Source organism: Chinchilla lanigera, unplaced genomic scaffold (assembly GCF_000276665.1).
Source record: "Chinchilla lanigera isolate Chin_1 unplaced genomic scaffold, ChiLan1.0 scaffold00008, whole genome shotgun sequence".
Lineage (NCBI taxonomy): Eukaryota > Metazoa > Chordata > Mammalia > Rodentia > Chinchillidae > Chinchilla > Chinchilla lanigera.
The window spans coordinates 34,989,266-35,016,885 of record NW_004955409.1 but is presented as its reverse complement, the minus strand read 5'-3'; the positions used below and the strand labels follow the sequence as shown (position 1 = coordinate 35,016,885).

General features: G+C 39.3%; 2 long non-coding RNA genes across 3 annotated transcripts in view; one reads left to right on the top strand and one right to left on the bottom strand.

The window, feature by feature from the left end:
• The window catches only part of LOC102020220, a 31,905-nt gene extending 16,474 nt beyond the window's left edge, over nt 1–15,431 (bottom strand). The window contains exons 1-2 of one of the 2 annotated variants that reach the window (XR_001232614.1): nt 15,172–15,431; nt 1,997–2,078 (exon numbers count right to left, since the gene is read on the bottom strand). This is a non-coding gene — a long non-coding RNA (uncharacterized LOC102020220). The remainder of the gene's footprint in view (nt 1–1,996; nt 2,079–15,171) is intronic. The other variant, XR_259803.2, reaches the window with a different exon arrangement.
• A 131-nt stretch (nt 15,432–15,562) lies between these two features.
• On the top strand, nt 15,563–22,974 carry LOC102019985. Its single transcript, XR_259802.2, has 5 exons — nt 15,563–15,774; nt 17,114–17,178; nt 17,484–17,541; nt 20,271–20,822; nt 22,874–22,974. It is a non-coding gene; the product is annotated as an uncharacterized LOC102019985 (long non-coding RNA).
• The last annotated feature ends 4,646 nt before the right edge of the window (nt 22,975–27,620 follow it).

Below are 27,620 nucleotides of genomic sequence, written 5' to 3'. Positions count from 1 at the left end.
AATACAGGCAGTTCTAACAGTTGTGGGAAACTCAATTTTCCAGAAACTCACATTCCATAAGGTTCCTGGATTGAGAACTTACTTTTGGTTTTTATTCATCAGGGAATGAAGTGAAATGATTGAATTTTCACTTTAAATTTAATTCAAGTTCGATAAATCTCCGGAGGACAAAGTGTCTAATGATCCAAATGTCATGCCTTTTAACATCTCTGCATTTACTCCTTATGCTTCATGTGGATGAGGCAAGGTATTGAAAGGGAGGTGGTGAGAAAAGCATCAATCACACAAATTACTGACTGAATTACATCTGTTCCTGGTCAGTTGTCATTAAGTAAAGCTAAGTTTCAATCAAGGCCTCTGCTGATTGCGCTCTGGGACTGAGAAGTGGTCTCTAAAACGTGGGAAAGGAGTCAGAGCTAAGGGAGACATTGTTTCTTTGTTAACTAATTTTTCATTCATCATCTGTTTAATATTTATCAAGCTTTGAAAAATAAATCAAAATCTTAACTCTGATTTACTTATTACATAGTGGGACCACTATAGACCCTTCCAAATTCAAGATTTTGATAAACCGAGGCAGGAGAACTTTCTGCAAAATCCTGACTGTTTTTGTGGCAGAAGATCAATCAATGCCCGATCTGCTAAAGCATAACACCTAGGGATGTAAAACTTGCTACTTTGTGAAGCAAAACATCCATTTGATATTCAGAGTGTAGCTAGGAGTAGCTGCAGAGCATGAGCTGGGAGTTAAAATAAGCGCTGAATCTGAGAGCTACCCTAGACCTGCTGAATCAGAACCTTCATTTGACAAGCTCCCTGGGTACCTGTGTATACCGCATGTCTGAGCAGCATGGGCTGTTCCGCTGTGGGATGGACTGGGATGTTAGACAGCTGCATCTTCCCTGCTGTGCTGGGGTGGTCCAAGGACTAACTGTTCAGCCTTGCTCTCCTCAGGCCTTCACTGTAAGCTCCACTTCCTGCCATCCTCGTAGTTCATAAAACCTTGGCGCCTGCTTCCTTCCTGGTGGACTCACCTCCTAGCGGGAGGGCTGGGCTTCAGGGTACTTGGTTGAATTTGTATGGTGGGACCTACAGGGCTTGGGCCAGACTTGTGGGGGAGGACTGGACTTTGGCTGATTCTTGGTGCCTCTGGAAGGGGCAAGCAGAAGTGTAGGGGTAGTTATGTCACACGGGGAGGAGGACACACAGAAATGTACCCAGGAGATAAACTTCTAGTTCTTCTTCCTCCTGTCGTGTGTGTGTGTGTGTGTGTGTGTGTGTGTGTAGTGATCTGCTGTGTTTCTTGGGGAGTTGTAGACATCTTGGTAACACAGCTTCTCACTTTTGCTCTCCTCCCTTCCCTGCCCTGGATCTCTTTGTGAGACTGTACTCCCAGGTAAAGCAATGATTCCTAAACTTTGCCTGCTTAGGGTCTGTTTTCTGAGATAGTAGGCAAAGACCTCTGCCTTACATCTGCACCCTTAATGGCCTTCTAATCCTGCCCTCTGACTAGCTCTGTGTTGACCCGCATCTTTCATATACCTTCCCTCAAATTGTAGAAGACAGCTGTCATACTTTCTCTTTTCTAGGTTAAGCACTTGCAGTTTCCTTGGACTGTTATGTCTCTCTCCTCTTGTCTCTCTCTACTATGACACCATCTACTTCACTTGTGGCTCCTGAATGTCCCTCTGGGAGTGGTCAGTTCAGGGCTGAATTTGTGGGGCTTCTCATTTCTTTTATCATTGGAAGTAAATTATTTCCTGTCATGGGCCTGTTCTTATAAAAACAGTTTGTGTTGTGGTGACTGGACAGGTTGAAAATAAGCTAAGAGAAATTAGCTCGCAGTGAATAAGGCACATCGGGTTTGGCTGCCTGTGGCAGCCTTTGAGGGGGGCCCAAGTCCTCTGGGGGCCTGAAGTCCCTCTGTAATGTCCCTAGTTCTTAATGTGGCATTGGGGTGGACCCCCCAGCCAGGGTGGTGTGACGCAGTGCTCACGTTTCTCAGCAAGGGTCTCTTCTTGGGGTAGAATGGTTGTCTTCACGTTTGTCATCCAGGCAAATCCAGAGCCAGAGGATTCCTGGAAAACATTAAAGATTCTGCTGCATTGAGGGTGTCTGCCTTAGACTGTAATTCTCACGGAATGACCTAATGACATGTAACTGTTCTAAGGTTTTGTTCTAACAGCTTGCATTTTAGAATGTTTTCTTTCTGAAAGATTATTTCCACAACATTTCCCCAACTTTCCCAACCTTTTCCCAACTTTTCTTTCTGATGAACACACACTCATGAAATGCCCAAGGGGAGCTAGCATGGTGCCCGTTTTGTGTGGGGAACATAGAGAAGATTAAGAAAGTGTTTTCTCTAGGATTTGGCTGAGGCCAGAGATACTGTACATGATACTTTATAGGGCAGGGAACAAACATACATTGAATGAGTCTAGAGGAGGCGAACCCTGAGGCCTGGAGCAGCAGAAAGACATTGTGAGAATTTCAGGGAAGAATAGACCTTCAGATTGGACCATGACCCTTTCCTGTAGTCATTCTAGCAGAAAGTTACAGACACCCAATTCTTTAGGTCGCTGGAGACTGTCAGTCCCTTATTCCTCAAGGTGAAAGGCATGTCATGTTCTCTAATATTAAGAGGATGTTTTCAGCACATATGGTACAGTACCTAGCCGGGGCCAGAGAAATGACATTTTGTTTTTGTTTTAAAAGACTGTTGAAGAATCCATACCAAAGTAAGCAACTAAACCCTCTCTCTATTCAGAATTAATACTTTCAGTTTCATATCAGCCTCCTGTTCCCTGAAGATTTAGGAAAGCAGACTGAATTATTGTCGGTGTGCTTGCAAAACTATTTTTAGCAATATAGAAGAGCTGCACACAGTAAACGGCCAGACAGGAAATGTTAACCAGAGAAGTTTGGGGAGGTATTTCATCACCTACCGATGGGTTTGTAGCAGTGTATTCTAATAGAAGGATACAGCACTATTTTGGTTTCTTTCTGCTCCCAGCAGACTCCTTTTGGGTAGTCTTTCATGAATGCGAAGATACCCAAAGAATGCAAATCAGTTTTAATATTTTCAGGCTGACTTTGCCATGGTTCCTTAGGTCTTTGTACCTTCCAGAGGGCAGAGAGATGAAGCAAGGAATGCAGCACGGGCAAAGCCAATCCCAGAACCACTGCAAACCCGCAAATCATCACACAGGTCTCCCACTGCTCTGTGCTTTTGATGGGACCATGTGGACATGTTTTTATGCTGTGGTTTTCTACCTAGAAGTTCTGCACCAACTTCGAAATTATGTGTAAAATATTGTGCACTTTCTAATGTCACAAAAAGATACTTTTTTTTTTTCTTCCCATTGTGTTCCTTTTCCAAATCTGTAGCACTGTTACTCATGGATAGCTGCTTCCATCCTTTAACATTCCTCCAAGCCAGGAAACCTTCATTTTATTCATCTGTGGGCTTTTATTTCTTCTTCTCTGTAATCTATTCTGCTTTCAGCAAGTAGTTAACTTAATTGGGAAACATCTTGATCTATATCTATAATGTGATGATGGGGGTAGGGGAGGCAAAATAACAACAGCAACAAAACAAAACAACAACCAAAACACCTTTAGGGACTTCCCTTTGCCCTTAGAATAACAACTCAAAGTTCTACCCTCCAGTAGAGTCCAGCACCACCCCTTCCCTGATTATGATGTTCTAGGGTTCTGACTTCCTCTGTTCACAGAGAGTGCGCTCCTCCCTGGGCTGGTCTCTGTGTCTGCAAGGCTCTCTGCCCTCTTCACTTCAGCCCCGCGTCAGCCCATCCTTCAAACTTAGCTGACATTCCACACTCTCAGAGATGGTGTTTGATTCTTTTACCTCAAATTAATTTTCATACTTATTATATTTTAAAACCATGTCTTTATCTTTGTATTTACTTACGTACTGTTTCTCTCTCAACTCAGACTCAAATTGCATGAAGACAGCTACAAGAGTTTTACCTCCACTAGCCAGTATTGTGTTACTGTGCCTGGCGGGGTACCTGCCTAAAATATTATAGATTCTCAGCAGTCGTTTACTGCCTGACTGAGTAAGTGAAGCAATGTTAAACAGAAAAATTGTATCAGTGTAAAATATTGTGAATGCTAGAATAGAGTACAGGCATTAAAATTACTTGGATATATATTAATTGGCATAGAAAGATGCCCTGGCATATCTTTGATTAGAAATAACCAATTTATGAAATATTATATATTGTTTTAATATTGTTGATGTTTAAAAATTAGATATAAAACACAAAATTTCAGCTATTTTTCTTTTTTTTCTTTTGTACTGGGGATCGAACTCAAGACCTTGTGCTTAGCAGGCAAGTGTTTGTGCTGCTGAGCTATATCTTCAGCAAAATTTCAGCTCAGTGGGAGGAATCAGTTCAGAAGATCTGGACAACATAATGACTATTGTTAATCACAACATATTGTATGATTGAAAATTGCTGAGAATAGATTTTAAGTGTTCTTACCATATGCACTGAAAAAGAAGAGTATGTGAAGAAATGAATATGTTAATTAGTTTGATTCAACAGTTACACAATGCGTATGTATATCAAAGCACCACGTTACACACCATAAATAGATATAATTTTTAACCAATCACAAAAATAAATAAAAGAAACAGCTTGGTATATATGTATATACCAAAATATAAAGAATACTCCTCTGAGAGCCAGATTTTAGGATTTCTACTGATTTTACTTGTTTGTACTTTTTTACTTTGAATTTTTGTTCTAATGTTATGGAAACTAGTAATTTATTAATTAATCCACTAATTTGTTCAACAAACTATTATCTACTATGTATCAACCATTGTTCCAGGATCTAGATTTATGTGGTCATTGTAAAATTCAAGTTTAAATTCTTGTATGTACCCTCTTTTTAGAATTGCTTTCCAGTTAACTGCTTTACCAATTTAGATGGTTCCTTCTAGCTGTTTTCTTTTTTTTTTTTTTTTTTTTTTTTTAGTTTTTCTCCGGTACCGGGAACTGAACTCATGACCTCGTGCTTGCCAGGCAGGCGATTTTGCCGCTGAGCTAAATCCCCAGCCCCATTCTAGCTGTTTTCGATCTGCATTTGTAAACGCTTATTTCTTTGCACACACTTATAGATTTTTAAACAGTATGATCATATTATGCCTACTTATATGTGACTTATTTTTAAAAAACAATAATATATTCAGGAAATGTTTCATGATACTTTAAGTAAATGTACTTCATTACGGAAGAAAAAAACTTCATATTTCCATAATTATTCCACTAATTTTCTTATTGATGACAACTTAGATTATTTTCAATTCATTCTCCAAAATTTATTCTCTGAGTTTTCTTAAGACATACATAGAGTAGAATGCACACATTAAGAGTGCAGATCAATGTGCTTTGACAGATGTATAAGCCTCTGTCAAATCCCTAAATCAAGATATATTTCTTTCAACCCCAAATCTATTCTGCCACTTCCTAGTTAACACTTTTTCCTGAATAAACAACTCTGAAAATTTAACTCTAAAAATTCAACTAGAAAATGGGAAGATCTAAACACACATATTACTGGTGTTAGAAAATACAGGTGGCATTTAAGTAAGTATCTTAAAATGTCTTTTAAAAGGCAACTGTTGTAATTTCTGTCATTAGAATTTTACCTGTCTTTGAACTTAATATAAGCAAAATTATATGTGTGATTTTTATTTAAATTTTTAAGTTTAATAAACATAAGTTTAAATTTTATAACTGTGCTTATTTATAGGGTATATGACAAAATACTTTAAAACATGTACAATGTAAGATCAAAGCAGGGGAATTAGTGTGTGCATATTCTTAGCTATTTATCATTTCTATTTGAAACTGCATAGTCTTCTAGTTATTTTGAAATGTATCATAAATTGTTGTAGCCTCTGTTTGCCTTATTATGCTATAGAGCATAAGAGTTAATTCCTCCTATTTAATTAATATATAATTTTTTGTGCCTTTTTTCTTTTGTTCAACATTTCTCTATGGTTTTCTGTGTTGTTTTATGTATTAGTTGATTCATTCTTGTTTGGAATTAGTTCATTCTTATTTGTTGATGAGTAGTATTGCATTGTACAGACATACCTGTTTCTCTATCCATTATCTTGTTGATGGAAATTTATTTCCAGATTTGGGCTGTTATAAAGTTGCTGTGAACACATTGTATGGGTGTTTTTGTGAATACATGTTTTTGGTTCTCTTGGGTAAACACCTAGGATGGAATTACCCAGTGAAAGGTAGGTGTGCATTTAACTTTGTAAGACGCTGGCAGCCTTGATTTGTCTTCAGGGTAACGCACCAAGATTCTTTAGTTCTAAAGTACTTGGAAATTCTCAGGGGGAGTAAATCAATTAAAATAAGAATGATTGCTAGTAAAAGTTCAAGTCAAGGTATTCAATTTTTATGTCAGAACTTCCAACTCTGTAAAGAATTATTTTAATTACCTAAAATTAAATGTAGTAATTACCAAGGCATCCAAAGGTTAGTATATTTCATATAAAGTCTTGAAGAATATTGTAGAAAGGAAATTATGCCAGTTAGAGAGCAGTCAGGAGAAATAAATCACACAATTATCCCAACTGAGAGAATTTTATAAAAAAATTAGTTGATAACTACATATATAGTTGTCACAGAGGTAAATGAAGAAGAAAAAGAACAGGAAAATAGAATGGAAGTAGCCACTAAGCCATTAAAGGAAGGAGAAGGGAATTGGAATTATTAAAATTTAGTAGTATGGAGATAAGACTCTGACTTTGGGAGGGCAGTGCATGGCTGGCTCTGATATCTTAGTGGGAATCAGATTGAGAGGACAGGGGTTTGATGACAGACAAGATTCTGTATACTGCAGCCCATAGGCCAAGTCTAGCTTGTTTTGAGTATGGCCTGTGAGTTAAAATGGCTTTTACATTTTTACATGGTTGAAAAAAATCTAAAGAACGTTGTACGTTTCCTATGGCTACTATAACAAAGCCCTACAAACTAGATGGCTTAGAATACCAGAAATTTATTCTCTCACAGCTCCACAGGCTAAAAGTTCAAACGCTAGGTGTCAGGAAGCCCATGCTCCTCGGGAGCCTGAGTGTGGATCCTCCCTCGCTGGCTTCTGGCGGTGGCTGTGGGTCCTGGGCATCCCTGTGTTCATGGCTGCATCGCTTCCACATTCACCTCGGGTTCTCCTCTCTGTGCTCACAGCTGTAAGTGATGCTTTCCTGTTCTCACGAAGACAGCCGTTGTATTGAACTAGAGGCACCTTCACGAGCTCATCTTACGCACAAAGACATGGTTTCCAAAAGATCACGTTCACAGGGACAGAGGGTCGAACTACAAAATACCTTTCTGGGAGTTGCAGTTGGACCCATAACAATAATAATGTTCAAGTCTTGTGAAAATTATGTGACATTCAAATGTCAGTATCCATAAGTAAAATTATACTTGCCTCTCATTTACTTAAATAGTGTCTATGGTGCAGCTACCGTGGCAGAATTTTGTAGTTGTTATAAGAGGATGTCACGTACAAAGCTTCAAATATTTACTGTCTGGTCCTTTATAGTGAAAGTTTCCTGACACCTATTCCATGCAACTAGTTTTGCAAGTATTGGGAAAATGCAAATTAGAGTCAGGTACTGTTATTGGATATTCTTTCTACTCTTAGGTGAAGAAGATGTGTTACTGCATGATGGCTGGAGGAATATAGCAAGTGAGGAGGTGGAAGGCACTTTATTCTCCTTCAGTCTCTTAGCTTTTCTTGGTTTCCTGCTGTTGTTGGCACTAGGGAGAGAAGAAGCTCTATCAGTGGAAATATGGTTTATGGAGTTCTAATCCCAGGAGCATGAAGCAGAGAGAAAGGTCGGTTTGGAACTTACTGAAAACAACTGCATAATGTGAGAACACACACATGTATGTGTATACACACACCTAACCAGCAAAGAAAATATGCATAGCTCCCGTAGCCCTCATTTTTGCAATTAAAATTGAAGTGATTTTATAAGTGTAAATATATAAATATATAAATAAATATCAGGGGAGAGAGAGATACACAGCATAATGACGTGTTTTGGTCAACAATGGATGACATATATGATGGTGATCTCTTGATTACAATTGAAAAATTCCTATTGCTTAATGAAGCCCCAGCCATTGTTATGTCCCAGCAGAGGGCATTATTCATGCACTTGTGATGAAACTGGAGTAAACAAACCTACTGCACTGCCAGTCATATGAACACTTCAGCAAATACAGTTTGCACAGTGTATAACACTGTATACATAGCACATAAAATAATAATAAATGACCACATCACTGTTTTTATATATTTGCAATGCTGTACTTCTTACCACTGTTTTAGAATGTATTTCTTCTCCTGACATAGAAACAGCATTCCGTGTTACTCCAGCTGCAGCCTCACAGCTCTTGTATTTACCTCCTATCTTGATTGTATTGAGTCCATATTGAATGATTGACCTCTACCATCTAGGCTGTGTAATTACACTCCTTGATGTTCACAAAATGGTGAAACTGCCTAATGACCCATTGTATATGCACACGATTGTATTTGCATATCAAACTAAACTCGTGACTGTATTATATATACACACACAAACGCAAGTATATAAAGCCAAACATTCTAAGGTGTAGATTAACATAGAGATGTAAGAAATAATACAGAGAAATTCCGTGTGCTCTTTTTTGTTTTGTTTTGTTTTTCTCCGGTACCGGGAATTGAACTCACGACCTTGTACTTACCACGCAGGTGCTGTGCCACTGAGCTAAATCCCCAGCTCCTCATGCACTCTTGATCATTTTCTCCCAATGATAATATCTTGCAGAATAGTGGTACAATAGTATAATCAATAATCGAGATATTGACATAGAGTCAAGACATGTGAAAATTTTCATCACTGCAAGTATCCTTATACTGTTCTTTCATAGCCAAACTTCCTTCCTTTCCCTGGTTCCTCTACCCTCCTCTCAGCCTTGGTTAATCACTAATCTGTTCTTGAATTCCATTATTTTCTCATTTCAAGAACATTATGTGAATAGCATCATACAGTATGTAGCCTTTGGGGATTTTTTGTTTTACTTAGCACACTTCTCTGGAGTTATTGCTTATCGATAGTCTATTCACTTTTTTTTACTGCTTAATAGTATTGCATGGAATAAACACACCAGATTTTGTATCTAAACTTTAGGCTATTAGAAATAAAGTAACCGAAACTGTTCATGAGTAAGTTTTCCTATGAATATAAGTGTCTTTTCTCTGGTTAAAGCTGGGGTGTGCAATTTCTGATAATATGGCAGTTGCATCTTTAGGATTTTAAGAAGTTATAAAACTGGTCTTGAGTGACTGTAACATTTTTTAGTAGCATTCATATGGTGGTTATGAATAACCCTGTGTCTCTACATCTTGGTCAGCATTTGAGTTGTCACGACTTCTTATTTTTACCATTCTGATAGGTGTTCAGTGGCATCTCCATTGTTTTTTATTTTACGTTTCATTAGCAAGGTTAACCATCTTTTAATGTGCTTATCTGCCATCTGTTATTCTCTGCAGCGATATGTCTGTTCACCTCATTTTCCCATTTTCTAACTGGATTTTTTATTGGAGTTTTGGAGTTATTTATTCTAGACACTAGTCACTTGTTATTCCTAGGGTCTGCCAATATTTTCTATTAGTTTGTAACTTGTCTTTTCATTCTTTGAGTAGATTCTTAAGCACTAAAAATTCCAAATTTTTCTGGAGGCCAATTTATGAATTTTTTTTCTTCTGTGGATTGTGCTTTGGGAGTCCAGTCTAAGAACTCTTTGCTAGTCCTGATTCTGAAGAGTTTCTCTCTTTTCTTTCTCCTAAAAGTTTTAAATTTTACTTATCCATTTAGGTATTTAATCTTTTTTGAGTTAATGTGTGTTTAACGTGTGAAAGTTAGGCCAAGGTTCACCTTTTTGGCCTCTCAATGTACAAGCACTCCAGCTCTGCGGTTGAAATATTTGTCCTTTCTCTATTGAATTACCTTGGACCTTTGTGAAAAAGAAGCAGGACATTTTTTGTGTGGTATATGTTGGGCTCTGACTGAAGTGTTCTATTGACCACTGTCTAATCTATTAGCAATACCATGCCATCTTGATTACTGTAGCTATTATAATACATTGAAATGAATCATATTGATTTTTCCTCTTATTCTTTTTCAAAATTATTTTGTTTATTTTAGCTCCTTCATATTTTCATATTAACTTTTAAATTAATCTTGCTTGAGGCTGGGAACTTAGCTCAGAGGCACAGTGTCTGCCTGGCAAGTGCAAGGTCATGAGTTCGATTCCTGATACCAGAAAAATCAAAACAAAACAAAAAACCAAAAATGTTACTTATATCTACAAATTTTGGTAAAAAGTGTGTTAGAGCTATATGTTGAGAAGTCTGTGAGTTGTGGTTTAGCTATTTGTGGAACCGATTTGCCTAAAGGTCTTCTCTATTGCATTTGCCTACATTAATATTTATTAAGATACATTAATTTTTATTAAGATACATATTTGTGTTTAGGAAGAAAGTTTTTCCTTGTCTTGAGATAATGTCTCTCTGGATAGAGGGCCAGGCCTAGGCAGCTCAGTGACAATGAGGACCATGTGATACAATGGCCAGAGGGACCTCTTGGCCATAGCCATTCTGGTGTGGTCACTTAACTGAGGGGATTTGATGCAGCCCATTTATTTTTTTTTATTTTTAAATTTTTTTTATTTTTTTTGTTTTTTTCTCCAGTACCGGGAACCGAACTCACGACCTTGTGCATGCCAGGCAGGCACTTTTGCCGCTGAGCTAAATCCCCAGCCCCTGATGCAGCCCATTTAAAACATAGTATCCTGCTTTATTTCCCCTTTGCATTAACAACAGACATCCCCACGTTATTTCTAATCCACTTTCCAACCATGGGAGACTTTTTACTTTCAATTTGATTTTGTACTTTTGCTCCATCTAAGAGGTGTTTAAACTTTTAAAAAGTCTGAATAGGTAATACATTCACACGGGTAGAAATAATAAAACAATTATAAAGAAATAAAATACAGCTGCATCTTTACAGCCACCCTACTCATGTCCATCAATTTTGCTCTACCCCAAACAGGTAAGCATTTTCGTTTTTAAAAATCACTCCAGAGAATGATCAGCATATGTGTTCACTATACTTACTTACTTTGGAATGGTGTCATCAATATGTACATAAATTGAAGTTTGAGTTTTGGTTTATTACTTTGTCTGACTGTGGATACAATGTATGATCTCACTTTATTTCACTTTTTCATGGAAACAGATCATCATAACTTGTCTTAGCAGTTAACAGCTTTAATTTTTTTAACATTAAATTTTGGTAAATTTTGCCCTCATTTTCTGTTATTCATATAATAATATTGTTGAATATTTTGGCTTAATTATAAGGCTTGGAGATTATAGTAGTTTATGCCTCGATGTCCCCCTGAAGTCTCACGCACTCCTAGGTGGGGCCCTGGCGAGGTGACTGGATCCTGAGTGTGTGATACTCATCACTGCATTCACCCGCGGATGGGTTTCTGTCTGGGGGAGATGCTGGGAGGTGAAGCCTGGTGGGAAGAGGGAGTCACTGTGGCCGTGATCCGAGAGGGTGTATGCCTCCCTCCCCCTCTGCTGCTGAATCCTCTCTGCTTCTTGCCACCGTATCCTAAGTGTTTTTCCTTTGCCATGCCCCTCTGCCATGCCGCCGTGGACGCAGCTGACTATGGATTGAAGCTGCCACAAACTGTGAGATAAAATACACCGCTTCTCCTTTAACTTATGGGTGTCCAATATTTTGTCCCAGCAACAACAAAGTAACTAAGACACAGGCTATGTGTTTTTTCATTCTGATGATAGGTTGAGACCAAGAGAAACAAAGGAGCTCGTTCAAAGGCAACCGGCCAGTTTGTGGCAGAGGCCAGACGGGAACAGAGGCCCATTTCTAGGGCTGCCTCCTGCCCACCTCTGAACGTGCTCATTGCTCCAAGATGATTCAGATTTATTATTAGCACGGCTGAAATCCATTATAAAATTGTTTCTGCCATCCATCTCAATTCTCTGCTAGTCATGCAGCCCATCCGTTATAGATGAGGATTTCTTCCTTTTGCTGACAGTTTCATGATTTGAGTTGTTTCTGCTCTCTTAGCATTTGTCCAGTTGAGTGATCAGTCCTCAGATCTGAGTCCACTTGGATTGGGGTAATATCTTTCCAACCAGAATGAGCAAGTGAATAATTGAAACTTTTATTAAGGATGAGACTTCTTTATTATATTATATTTATTATATATGATCATTTCAACTTTCTGACTCTCTCTTGTCAAATTCATTCTTCTCATTATCTTCTTTGTTTAATATTTAATTTAAATAGGCTGTCTTCTGTTATGCAGGAAAATAAGTTAGCATGCCCCTTAACCAATACTACTTTTCAAATTTGGTTTGGCTTGTATTAATGTAATAGTCTGACCCCTAGTGGTTATAAGAAACATCTACACTGCTCCTTGCAGGAGAAAATTTTGGCTTTTCCAAAAAGTAAATTTCAAGCTATGTCTTCTTTCTTAAAAATAAATAGAATATGAAAATAGAAAATTATGAGTTTATCACAGAAATACTAATAAAATAGAAATTTAAGAAAATTGAGTTTCTATGAAAATAATTTCCTAATCTTTTTTTAAAATTGGTTTTAAATCACATATGATCTGTTTTTACTTGTAAACACATGTATGTTCCAGGAAACAATTCTATGCTTTTACTGGCATTTAAAAGTTTTTTCCCCTCCAAACTTAATGTTTTAAATTGTTCCAGAATATCCCTTTTTGGTTGTTTTGAATTGGAATTAAGGTTAGAACTGGATGAGATTTTTGTGGTCTGAAATTTAAAGACTCCCCACCCCGCAAAGGTCCCAAAAGTGAATTATCATCACATTTAAAATGGCTCTCTATCTTTCATAGGGCCCTCACATCTAGGAGGATCTGCCCAGCTCTGGCGCACAGGCTAAGCTTGATTCTTCAGAACTGGGAGACAAAGTTATGCATAGGAGAGGAGGAGGGTCTCAGAAGTGCAGGCCTGGGAAAGAACAGACCATAAACATGATAAATGTGCTGTGTGCTCACAGTAAAATATCCATACAGGATAGTGAGCTAAAGTAAAAACTTCTCCTTCCCTACCAGCTCACAAATCTATACCTTAGAAATATTTACCACTTTGATGTATGACCACTGATTTTTTTTGCACACACACACACACACACACACACACACACACACACACACATTTTTTTATACGGGTTCACAACATACATACTCTTCTACAATTTGTTTTATTTACTTAACAGAATGTCTTCAAAGGTGTTCCAAGTCAGGATATTCTTATGGTCTGTTTACCTAGTATTTTGTTGTGAAGACATGACTTAATGAACTATCATCAATTAAGTAACATACGGATATTTGTAAAAATTTTCTGCTACTGTACATAATGCTGCCATGAGCATGCTTGAATATCTAAGTACAGACTTATGCAAGCATATCTGTGATGGTGATTTCCACTATCGTGACATTTTAGGCCAAAACTTGTGCCTAGTTGGACAATTAGTTAAAAACACATTTTTGAAACCAATATTGTCCAGCCTCATTTCTTCATAGTTTCATTGTTTCCTGTCACTCCCCAGGGCCCCTGAGACTTTCTGTTTCTCTTCCCCTCAGTCTACCCCTGCCTCTTGTCCTTTCTGTACACTTGAACCTTTCTTCTCTGAAAAGAATGAAGTGTTCAGCCGTGAATTTCTTCATATTTCCTTATGTATATTTGTTAACATCTTTTACTACCTCTCTTCATGTTTCCTAGACAGCAGAGGAAGGAGAAGCTTTCTCTCTTCCACTTGCTCTTTTTGTGTGGAGGGGGTTCTCTTTTTACATTTTCTGAGGCATTTTCCAACTAGGCACCCTTCACCTATGCTTTTCTAATCTCTCCTGTTTTATGTTGCCTTTCTCCTTGGCTTATAAAGTTTTCTCCTCTATTTTTTAAGTAATATTTCCAAGATTTATCTACCTAACAGTGATTTTAGGAGGTATTCAATGGCAAAAGGAAATATTTTTAGTTTTTTTCCGGTACCGGGAATTGAACTAATGACCATGCGTTTGCCAGGCAGGCACTGCACTGCTGAGCTAAATCTCCAGCCCCAGGAAAATATTTTAAAAGTAAGTCTAGTTGTCCTGTTTGCTTTTGAATATGTAGAACTCATAATAGGTTGTTAAAGCTACCAAGAGGTTCTACAATGATGAAATCTGTTTACTTTTGTGAACAGGAGTATATTCTGAAAGTATTTTACCGTAAAACTGACTCTTTCCCTTTTCTCTTGTCAGGTTTGCTGACATCTATAAATATATTTTGTTTCCCTTGACCATGTGACTCTGTTGAATCCTGACTTTCCTTCCTTCTAAACCTGATTTTTTAAGGCTAGAGTATATTTCTTATCTGAACTTTAAAAACTAAAGCTGCTTGTTCCCTGATAACCCTTTGCAACGTGGTTTCTACCTTGACCATTCTGTTCAAGTCCACTTGACGTGCTCTTAGAGATTCTAAATGAGATTCTAATAGCTGAATCCAAGAGCTTTCTCTGTCTCCATTCTTTGTCATTTTGATGTAGGAAGTGATGTCATAAATGGTGTTATTCTTACTGTTCTCTCTTCCCTTTTCTATAGAGACACTGTATTGCCTGCTTTCTTTTGCGTCACTCACTCTGGTTTTATGTTTTCCTTTGGCTTCAGTTATGTATTCAACGGTACTTATTAAGTATCTCTGGACGCACTGTTGGGAGTACCGTAGTAACTCAGACCCTCTCTGCCTTCGTGTAACTTCTGCACAGTGTGTAAATGTGGGAAGAACACAACCTCCCTTCTAAATGCTGGCACTTTTTTAGGTTTTTACGTGTGGCATCTTCTCTCCTTGCCTTCCCTCTTCTGCATTCTCACCCTTGGTACCCCATCCATTCCCGAGGCTGCGAACGTCCCATGTACATATCCTCCTGCATTATTCTTCTCTCAAACCCCAGGTTCACATTCCCAAATGCCTGCCTATGTCATTTATCTATGTCCCAGCAAGCACTGAAAGACTAACCTCTCAAACCGAAAGTCTCTCCACGTCTTCCTCCTCTGACTCCGTAAGATGCTGCTCCCACTGACCTTGCTGTTCCCATTGATGGCGCTGCCGGGACAGCCGTGACGGCGGAGGTCAGTCGCTAGCCTTCTCTCTTCTCTTTCCTGCGCATACCCTTGGCTGCCAAGGCTGAAGATTTTGTCCCTTCTTGACTGGGCTTAACTCTTCCAGTACTAACTCCAGTCTTCACTGTGCTCCCCCACTGTTAAAATCTCTTCTTAACTGAACGTTCTAGATTTTGTCTTCTCCAGTCCATGTATATGTGAATTCCAAAGTAACCCCTTTATGGCATAACACTTTTTGTAATCATTGATTTTAATGTTTTTGTTTCTTTTCTGCCTTCATCACATGCAAGTTCCACGGTCTAGAATTTGAGACTCTCTCTGCGCCAACTCACATTTACGTCCCACTAACTCCTGGAAATCCACCTCAGCTGTCATCTCCTCCAGAAGCCTCCTGGTCCCCCAGCTCGCCTCTGAACACTGTCGTCTGAAGACCCACTGGCGCGTTTCTGGTTCTGTCCTGTACTGCGGTGATCTGTGTGCCTGCACCAGGGCCTCTTTGGTATCATCTGACTCTTCTTTATGTCTCCAGTAGCATGTGACGCTGGGATTTGTCCTCAGTACATCTTTTTGTTACATTTAGCAGGAAGTTAGGAGTTCTGTGGGGTTAGTTAGTCTGATCTTGTCTCTTCTTCACTATTACTTTAGGTGGTTACTTGTTGTACTGTAGTAATAACAAATAATTAAAAGTGCACTATTCTTCATGCCCCATTGTGAAGGATTTAAGAACCAGAAATCAATGGCCTCACTTGCCCCTCTGATAATCTGTAAGCAAACATGATCCAGAACACTTGGTGGATACATCTAAGAGTATTTTGAGAGAACATTTCAAAGTACTGGCTGAATCTAAACATAAAAACAAGAGGTTTTTATGAATTTACTGAGTTATTGAACAATTTGAGGCCATTTGCCTTTTTCTTTTTAAGAAAACAATACATTTTTTTATTACTAAGTTTTTTTTTGTTTAACTGTGAACAAACATTTCCATTTGATAAACACAGCTCTGAAATCTCTTCATTATCTGAACCCTTAAGCTCAGCATAAGCACTGATACATTTTAGCAATTCTTGTCTTTCCCTCTTGCCTTCCCTTCCTCCAATATTTCTTTAATTAGTCTGTGTTAGCAGTGCAGAATGGTGAGTTTCACTTGAGGGAAATCTGGTACTTGCATTTACTCATCTGATCATTTAAAATTTTACTACGCCTTTCTTCCTTCCTTCTCATTCTCCCCAACAGATTTCTCCACCTCTAGAAGTCCACCTTGTAGTTTTACAGTGTCACCACTGTATTTTATTCATTAACAAATTTTTACGTTTATCATAAAAGAAAAAACATGTCATGTTTTAACTTTCTGTGCTTGGGTTGTTTCAGTAAGCATGATGGTCTTATGTTCTGTGCATTTTCCTGCAAATAATATAATTTCACACTTCTTTATGGCTGCATTATGTCCCATTGTTTATACATACACCACATTTTTCTTTTTTTTTTTTAAATTTTTTTTTTTCCAGTACCGGGAATTGAACTCACGACCTCGCGCTTGCCGTACATCACATTTCTCTTATGCATTCATCTGTTGGCAGGCATCTGGGCTATTTTAAGAGCTTAGTTACTGTGAATTGTGCCACTATAATATGGGCATGCATTTATTAATTGATAGAGTACTTTATCTTTAATTCTTTAATTCTTTTGACAGAGTACTTTACCTTTAATTCTTTTGTGAATTGTGCCACTATAATATGGGTATGCATGTATTAATTGATAGAGTACTTTACCTTTTAATTCTTTATAATAGCTATACCTATTCTGGGTATAGCTGGATCAAATGGTATTTCTATTTTTAGTTTGTTGAAGAGTTCCTGTGCTGATTTCCATACTGATCGTACTAGTTTACCTTCACACCAACAAGGTAAGAGGATTCCTTTTTCATCATATGCTTGCCCCAGCACTCACTGTTTTTTGTGTTTTTGATGATAGCTTTTGATGGGCTAAGAAGGACTCTCAGCATAGTTTTGATTTACATTTCTCTAAGGGCTAAAGATGTTGAAGCTTTGTATACATTCAGGTATTTGTACTTCTTTTGAGAAATATCTATTCAGTACATCTGCTCTTTTTTTGTTTGGGTCATTTGTATTTGGGGGATTTTTAAAAAGGTTTTTATACATTCTAGATACTACTTCATCAGAAAAACATTTTCTCCCATTCTGTATGTAGGTTGTCTCGTCACTCTGCTGATTGTCTTCTTTACTGAGCAGAAGTTTCTTAATTTGATGTAAGTAAGCCCATATGTTGATTCTTGATATTATTTATTTCCTGTGCTATTTGGTTCCCCTTCAGGAGGTCTTCTCTTGTGCTTACAGAGTTAAAGTATTTTCTCTATGCCGTCTTCTAGCAGTTTCAGTTTTTGTTTTCATAGCAGATCTTTGACCCATTTTGATTTAATTTCAATACAGGGAAGGGAAAGGAATCTAGTTTCAATCTTCTGCAAGTAGATATCCAGGTTTCCCACCATCATTTACTAAAGAGTCTGTCTTTTCTCCAATACATGTTTTTGGCATCTGTGGCATAATCAGATGCTGTTTATGCCTGAGGTTATTTCTATGTCCTCTGTTCTAGTCCACTGGTTTACATGTCTGTTTCTGTGCCAATACCATGTTGGTTTTTGTTACTATATATTTGTTGTATAACTTGATATCTGGCATGGCGATGGCTCCAATCTCTCTCTTTCTCTTTCTCTCTCTCTCTCTCTCTCTCTCTCTCTCTCTCTCTCTCTCTCTCTCTCTTTCTGGGTTGTTTTTGCTATTTTGGGGTCCTTCCTGATTTCATATAGATTTTAGGATTTTATTTTACAAGTTCTGTGAAGAATGTTGGCATTTGATATTTTCCTGTCTTGGAAGCCAGAGGTTGAGGGGCTTTTGGAAAGTCTGCTAGCTAACAGGAAATTTGCAGCGAGGGAAGAGGGAAAGGAGGGCAAGTAAAAGTAGCAGCAGTTTCTTTTTAAATTGAGAATTGCCTAAAGGAGATCCAGAACTCAGATACTAGTTCAAGAACCTTCCACCTGACTGGAATATGAAGTTGAACATTTAGAAGCTACATGTTATATAGCAAGATAATGGTAGTTGACCATTATCCAAATATTTATTTTTCAATATACTTTATTTTCAGATATTTCCCACAACTATTTTTGGGAGGAAAAGCAGAGTTATTTGTTTTCATGGACAGGATTCTTTCTAGTCAGTGGATATGTTACATTATTTTTGAGTTGCTATGTTTCATCATCTGATGGATCTTAAAGACTCCTGGTTTCCTAAAAATGAGGGAAATCCTAGTACAAAGTGATATAAGTCAGTAGATGTCAGAGTGTCTTTGTTACTTTCTCATTGCTGGGACTGATTACCGGACATTTACAACTGTAAGAAGGAAAGGTTTATTTAGGCTCATGGTTCGTAGAGGCTAAGTCAGCTGGCTCCAAGGCAGAGCAGCGTGGCAGAGGTGAAACACTGATGACATGGCAGCGGAAGCAGAGAGACACCAAGGGAGAATGGAGGAATACGTATTCCTTCCTTTGCAGGCCATGTCCACAGTGACTTGCTTCCTCTGACCAGGCTTGCTTCTCAGCATCATACTCAGCTGTAAACCCATCAGTGGTCTAATGCACTGATGAGTATCACATCCCCATGATCCAGTCACCTCCCAGAAGCATCACCTATCAGCATGTGGGGATTTGGGAAAACAGCTAGGCATAAAGCAAGACACAGAGCCATCACGACAATGATGTGAGCTGCAAGACAGAATCGAAGGTCAGAGATGTCTCACTGCTGAGGCAGAAAAGTAATTTGCTTGTAAAAACTCACACCATCTGTGGAGGTACAACGTATGGTTTTGCCTTTAGTGGCACTGGCCCAGGACCAGCCTCCCAGATTTACCTGGGGAGAATGCTTTGCCATGCCTACTCCTGGGTTAAAATTGCTTTTGAAAATTTCCAATGAGTTTATAAATTTGTTGAAAATATTTCTTTTTAAAATATCTGTAGTTTTGAAAGCCTTGCCTACTGTATAAAGTCACCAGCAGCTGTGACTGGAGCATGTTGCTAACTCAGGATGGGAAGGCACCATCATTCTACAGTCAGAAAGAAGTTCAGTGAGGGCCCCTTTTGCTGCAAATTAGTGGCAGTGTTGGGGATCTGGTGAGTTCTTGGGACCTATGATTTTGGTACTCACCACTCAAATGTAGTGGTTGAAAAACACTGCTCCATAACGCTATGTGTGCAAAAGTTATTCCTTGCAAAAGATATTCGGGGCTGGGCTAGGGAGGTGTTACGCTTTGTATCTAAGTTGTCCCCTAAAAGGCCTACATGCTCAGAGGTGGGGATTTTGGAGGGTGATGGAATCATGAGGGCTTTAACTGTACCTGTAGATGAATCCATTGATGGAGTTATATTCTGATGCCATTATTGGGAGGTTATGCACACTCAGGAGCTGGGGCCTGCTTGAGGGGAGTGGGTCCTGTGGGCCTGGGCCTGGGCCTGGGGATGCTCCCTGATCCTGCCCCTCCTTCTCTGGCTCTTGCACTCTCTCTGCTCCATCACCCTTTCATCATGATGCATCTGCCCGACCAGACACTTGAAAGCAATGGAGCCACTTGGCTATGGACTCAACCCTGTGAAACTGTGAGCTGAAGTAAATCTTTCCTGTTTGTGTCAAGTGCTTCATCACAGTGATGGAAAGCTGACTAGCACAGGGCACAGAAATTCAATTTTTCTACTCTCCTTAGTCCCATCACCTTCTCTATGTGTGTTCCTGAACTTGAGTTTTATAAAAATCAATCTTCTTCCCTCTCTGCCTGATGGTACAGAACATTCAACATTAAGAAAGATGTCATTGAAGAGAACGATGTGCTGAGAGGGCTTTTTATTGATTTTCAATTGATTTAGCTCCTATCTCTGGGCTTTCAGATGCTCTCTCTTCCTATTGAAATTAGATTTTACTTTTTGTTTTCAAGCTGAACTTGCATGATGCAAAAAAAAAAGACTATCAGAGCCAGCGCTGGTGTAGCAAATTGAGTGAGTTACTTTGAAGTTCATACTAAGGGGCACTTTGTGTAACTCTAAGAGTCAAAGGAAGTTATAGGAAAAGGGAAAAGAGAAAGAAAATGGGAATTGAAAAGAAGAGGTGCTGTGTAGCATGACAGTAAGGAGACGAGTGGCTCAGGATGCATATAGTGAAGACAACCTGAATAAGACCCTGACAGGCCACCTGTGTGATGAAACGACCTCCACCACCCACGATCTCTGGGCGCTCATGGAAGATGAATGTAAGTAACTGGAGAGTGCTCCTGAACACCGGGAATGAAAACATCCATTGTCAGGGTTCAAAGCAGCCCTGCTCTCAGCTAGTCTTTGGAGAAGTGGACAAGAGAAGAGAATATTTTACTATGAGCTGGACAGAATGATAAGTCACAGACATCTCTGGGCCAGTGGTTCTCAGTGAACACCTTCAAGATGGCAGGGACCTGAGATGAGCCCTGGATCCCGGAGCAAAGGGACCCTGAGCTGTGAGTAGTTGCTTTCATACTTACTACAATAACCTCCCCACCCTTGGAAACCCTGACAAAGTAATTTTTGTTGTTGCTGTTGTACTGGGGATTGAACCCCAGGACACTCTGCCAATGAGCTACATCCATAGTACTTTTTACTTTTTTGTTTTGAGACAGGCTTAAAAGTTCATCCTGGCTAGGCTCTGCATTTGAGATCCTCCTGCCTCAGCCTCTTGAGTAGCTGAGATTAAAGGCCTGCACCACCACAGTTGTGAAGAAAGTGATGTCATTAAGGGCCTAATCCTGCTGAGTTGTAGCAGGTCATTGAAATGATCCCTGTGAGCATTTTGGAAACTGTTCAAATATTTGGGGAAAGCAGTCCTATAAAGTATAGAGAAGACTTTGAGTGTTCCAAACACAAAGAAGTGATAATTCCTAAGACAATGGATGTGTCATTTACCATGAGCTGATCATTACTGATTATATATATGTATTTAAATGCCACACTGTCACCCATAAATATGTACAATTACTATGTTTCAACTAAAATGTGTATTTGAAAAGCTGAGAGATCCTTTGTTCATTAGTCAGTGGAAAACCTGAAGCACTGAGCCTGGGGCTATTCTTACATATGTATTCTGACAAAATTCTAAAACACACAGAGGAAGGAGGGTTATTCTTTTGCACTTCTGGTCACAAACTTTATCTTCTCTTTCCCTGAAAATTTACCCTGGGTGACCATTTAACTGTATTGTATCTTCCATAAAACATTAAGGAGAAATACTTAACCACTCCACCTTCTTCCCCACATATGTTTATAAATGGAAAATGATGTCAAAAACTCTGTTGTATCTCAAGACTACTTTCCTACATGGTTAGTCCCTTTTGACCATTTTTACTCAGCAAGGCTGTTGCCCTTTACATTCCAGGTATCCAACATGGCCCTCTCTCATCTCCTTTTCTTCTTAACTGGCTTATCTTCCTGGCTCCCCTGTCATCATTAGCCATCTGTCCTCCTACTGGTCTCCATTCCTGGAAATTCTGTGAGAATATGCACATAGTCATTGAGTAATACGTGCAGATCACTGCTTATACTTGCACATCTGCTTATACGTGCAATCTGATTGGGTTGCTGTCATACAATACCATAGACTTGCTTGTTTAAACAGTAGAAATTTATTTTTCAGTTCTGCAGGTGGAAAGGCCGAGATCTGGGTGCCAGTGGGCCTGGTGCCAATGAGAGTTGGTAGCCTGGCTTGCACAAGGCCATCCACCTCCTTGTTCTGTTCCCACATGGCAAGAGGGGAAAGGGAGATAAGCATTCCTGTAAGGGCCCTGATTGTATCCATGAGATCTCCACCCTCACAAAAAGAGAGAAAGGAGCGGGAAGGGAGAGAGGAAGGGTCAGAAGGAGAGGGAGAGGGCTTATCCATTTCTTAGGAGGCACTGATTTGGTTCCTTGGGCTTCATTCTCAGGACCTAATTATCTTCCACAGGTCTTGCCCCCTCATATATTGTTGTAGGGGTCAGGACTGTAACGTGAATTTGGAGGGAATGCAAACCCTCATTTCATGGTGCCGGGTTAAATTTGTGGATAATACAGAGATGCAGAGATATATAGACACACAGATTTTAAAATTGTATTGGCAGAAATGGGCAGATTCCTCTAAGTAGTGTACGTCCAGCTCTGAAACAACAGGGGTGCTGTTGTGAGGCACTGTCCCTATCCCTCAGGAGCAACACCCTCCTCCCAGATCCCTGGGGCGTTGGCTACTTAAGACTCACACCTGAGTACCCTCTGAGCCTCTCACCTTTCGCCTGCCGAAGGAGATGCTCTGCCTGAGCATACCTGGCCACTTTGGGAGCTACACAGGCCTGGCCCCTTTGGCTTTGTTTGAAACAGCTCTTCAGGGTCCTTCAAGGTCCAGGTGTCTGTGACACTGGCATAACAGCTCTGTGACTTCTTTCTGTCACCATTTTTTTTTTTGTCTTTTTGAGACAGGGTCTCACTACGTACTCACTATGTAGTTCAGGTTGATCTCGAACTCACAATGATCCTTCTGCCTCAGGCTCCGGAGTGCTGGGATTACTGGTGTGCGCCCCCACACCCGCCTTCTGTGACCTTGCTTCTATTACTCCAATATGGATGTGGCCCCTCAATAAAAATAAAAACAGGTAAACAAATAAGCATGCAACAATTAGAAAATCTCTGGGACTCTTTTCCTTGGGAATTCAACCTCAAGCAAAAATATGCCTCTTGCCCTTCCTCTATATTATATATATTTTTTGAAGATAAAAGAATGAAAACATATTAACCAACACACACACCTTTACAAAATAACACATAATGCAAGTAATACAGAAAAATGGATTCTAATAGTTAAAAATTTAAACAGATTAAAACTGGCTGAACCCCTTCCCAACAGGTTACAGGGACCCATTACCTCTTTCTTGCTCCCAGTTCTCTTTCTCCTGGATGTTCTGAGAGCTCAGAGCTTTCTGGGTCTAAGGAAGAGTTCAATTTTCAAGTGGGATGCCCTAAGAGTTAATGTGTCTTCTTCTGTTCTGCTGGACCCTGGTTTCTACATCTCAGAGCTGTCCAACCTTCAGAACTGGGTTGCTGCTTAGCAACTGAATTCCATAACTCTTCAGTATTATGGGATTTCCTGGATTCCACTGCTTTCAGTATTACAGGGATTTATCCCTCTTTTGGGAATTCCTGACTCTAAAACATTTGTGCTAATATTTTGTTCCAAATTTTCTCTTTTGCTTATATATTTATGATGAAAAATTAAATATGTCTGGAAAGACTTTTTATCAGAACATATTACCATTTCATATATAAAAAATAAAACATTTACTTCAATAATTAAAATTATTCAGAATTAGTTTACTATTATTTTATAGGAAATTGAGACTAAAGTTGACTGAAACTCTTTACATAAAACAAAATATCTCTATAGCAATAAAATATTTTTAATATTTATTAAGAATAATAATAATAAATAATAAATTTAATAACTTAAAATATACATTTAGAGTATTAATAGCTTTCTATTTCAATAGTTACCGTTCTCTTCAGGTAGTTTTATTTAGTATATTTTTTATTAAGGCATTGCTAGGAGGACATATTTGTTTATATTTTTGGTATTTGAAAATATTAAAATGTCTTGAAAAAACTGATATTTTTATCTACAATTAAGATGATTGATAGCTCCAACTATACTCAAGGCAGTAGGTTCCACTCAGGTGAACCACCAAGTTCAAGATTGACATTTATAGCAGAGATAGTGTTTCTGAAAGTGTGGTCTGTGGATTAGGATTTCTCAACCTCAGAACCAAGAAACACTTTTCAAGTAATTCTCCTGTGGATCAAGTACAAGAGTCATGCGCCAAAGTTGGTCCACGTTAGCCAAAGTGAAAATCATTGAGCATTGCTTTTTCAACTGTTGTTTTTAAAGTACTGTTAAAAGAACTGTTAATGTTTAATTGTTTGTTCAATCTTACATGCCTATATCTGGTTATCTTGGTAACCAATTTGAAGATAATATGTAATACAACAACCACTGCAAATTTCCTATCCTTGTTTGAAATTCTTTATCATTTTTATTATTTTTGTGTTGTTTTGTTTATGTCTTTGTGTTTATTAATTTGTTTTTGTACTTTTCTCTTTAAAGAAAAAAAACTTGCCCACTTTCATTCCTAGGAAGAGCTATTAGAATAGGGGGACCTTAAAGATCACCTATTCCAAAAAGCTGCTTCCGAGGGAAAACCAGCAAGATTTACAGAGCTCAGTGACTTAGCACAAGTTCAAAATATGAGAAGGGAAGACAGAAAAAATGGTTTTCACTGGGAGCAATTGGGCATTTCCAACATGTTATATGAATAGTAATTGGTCTTTGCTCTGCCATAAGGTGAATCCTATCTCACTGATTTTTCTGTTATTTTGTTGTACCGCTTAATCTGTCTCTTTTCCACACCCTTTAAATACAGAATTGAGCAATAATGTGGATATATAGGTGTATGGTAGTGACTACTTATGTGTATCATGACTCAAGAGTTCATTATTTCTCCCTCTTGGTAATCCTAAGTAAATTAGTGGCTATCTCTCAGGAGTACTGGAAGAGTATACTACATGTATTCGTTACTTTTCTCTCATTGCTGAGACAAAATACCTGACACTCAGAATTAAGGAACAAAAGGTTTATTTAGCTCACAGTTTGTGGAGGTTTCAGTCCATACTCAGCTGGCTCCAAGGCAGAGTGGCACATAGTACAGGGCAACCATTCATGGCAGCAGAAGACACCAGAAGTCGCAAGATCAAAAGGGAGGAGTGGCAGCAAACAGCCTCTTTCTGTCCCTTACATATGCAAAACTACCTGCCCCAGGGCAGGTGTAGCACTCACACCTATAATACCAGCATTAGATCATGGATGGATCATAAACTCTAGAAGTCCACCCCATGACTGCATGAGGTTTTGGGGGGAAATGCAGACACAAACCATAACATTCCACCCCTGGCCCCTCAAGGGCTCATGTACATCCCTTTATGAAGAAGACGTTTTAGTCCATCTTTGAGAGTTGTCAAAGTCTTAATACTTTCAGCACTGAAAAGTCCAAGTCCCAAGTCTCCTCCGAGATGCAAGGCAAACTCTTAGCTCTGAACCCCTGTACAAATGAAAAGTCAAACACTTCCAATATTCACTGGCACAAAATAAACATTACCATTCCAAAAGGTACAAACAGAGGATACAAAGCATGGAGACCAAAGTAAGTTCAACATCCAGCAGGGCAAACATTAAGTCCTGTAATTCCACATCCAGAATCTGAAGCAACTCGTGACACACTGTGAGCTCCAAAGGACTTGCATGACTCCACCTCTATGGCACCTCCAGTGGTTACAACTCCCTGGGCTTCTCTCTTGGGCCCCCTTTGCTCCCTCCTTGCAGCTCTCCTTAGACAATCCACATTCATGGTTTTTCCAAACTTCTGAGGTTTCCACTGAACCTCTGGCTTCTCACTCACAGCTTCACACACTGCCCTCTCAGGGGCACACTGAATCCAATTCTGAGGAGCAAATTCTCTATGCCACTGCCATTCTGGAACCTGATGAGGCCTCTGCTTCCACCATTCTGGAACATGGTGCTCTGCGACTTTCTTCTCAAAGCAAAATCTGTCACCTTTGCAGTTTTGAGGCTGCAAAGGGTGAAGACTTGCTGCTCCTAATGATGCCCTCAGGTCATCTTTTCTATTCTCTTCTTCCCTCTCAGCAATAGCAATCTTCTCAGCCTTATCTTTGTAGTCCACAGGTTTACTGCAGCTTCCTTTCTGGCCAAACTCACATTTTAAATCATCCTGCTGGGCTCTTTGCTCTTGATTCTCAATATAAATCTGGCTAAAAGCCCTCAACAATAGCCATGACACTACCTCAACATTTGGCTGCCTTGAAATTCTTTTGCCAGATTGATTAGTCCACCACCCTTAATCTCAGTCTCAAGCAAAGTCTCTGGACACAAGTAAAATGCAGACAAACTTTCTACCAAATCACAACACACATCATCTGGAGTCCAACAACCAATGCAGTCCTTCTCAGCAGAAACCTCCTGAACCTAGTCTTTACCAGCAGGATTTCTACCAGCCTTCTGGTCTTCTGAGCTCTGACCAGAATCTCCCATAGAGAAGAGCTGAAGGTGTTCCAGCTGTACTCTTTCAGACAACATCTCTGAACCTTTCCAAACACTTCCTACAAGCCATTTCCAAAGGCTCTTGAACCACATGGTCAGGTATAGTCACAGAAACAGCCCAACTCCTTGTACCAAATTCTGTCCTGGTTACTTTTCTCTCATTGCTGAGACAAAATACCTGACACCCAGAATTAAGGAAGGAAAGGTTTATTTAACTCACAGTTTGTGGAGGTTTCAGTCCATACTCAGCTGGCTCCAAGGCAGAGTGGCACATGGCACAGGGAAACTGTTCATGGCAGCGAAAGACAGCAAAATCAGCAAGATCAAGAGGAAGGAGTGGCAGCAAGAAGCCTCTTTCTCTCCCTTACATATGCCCCAGGGCAGGTGTAGCACTCATACCCATAATCCCAGCATTAGACCATGGATGGATCATAAACTCTAGAAGCCCGCCCACATGACTGCATGAGGTTTTTTGGAGGAAGTGCAAGCACAAACCATAACAGTACACACAGAACAAAGAACTGTAGGAACTGGAATTGGGGGACCTGTGTTTAAATTCTTATTAGCAATCACCAAATGTAAAAGGGCACTTGAGGTTTTTTGGTTATTGTTAATAATATCTAAATGCATAACCTTCAGAGAGTCACATATCTAGATTTCAATGCTTGTTCTTAGATTTACTTAAAAATCTGTTATAAAAATATGAGAAAAATGCTTAGAAAAGTTACAAGCAGAGCATAAATTATGCTATTGTTACCTTAGTTATTACTAAAGGTAATACATATACTGTTGCAACTATTTTTAAGTGTAAATCATTGACATTATGATTTTTTTCTAAAACTATTTGTTATGACTTCAAAAGGCATAGTAAAATAAAAATAAAGAAATGTCAAGCATCAAGGAGGCAAAGGAGGATATAAAGCTTGGTAGAGTGTAGGCGCATGGGGAGCCACGGGCGGGGAGTGCTGGTCGTCCGGCTAACTCATTTCCTGCTTCGTAGGTCCCCGGAGGGAGGGCCTCCAGCACATGGGGAGCCATGGGTGGGGAGCGCTGGTCTTCCAACCAGCACCTTGCTCCCTGCCTCATAGGCCCCCGGAGGGAGGGCCCTGGGTGCACGGGGAGCCATGGGCGG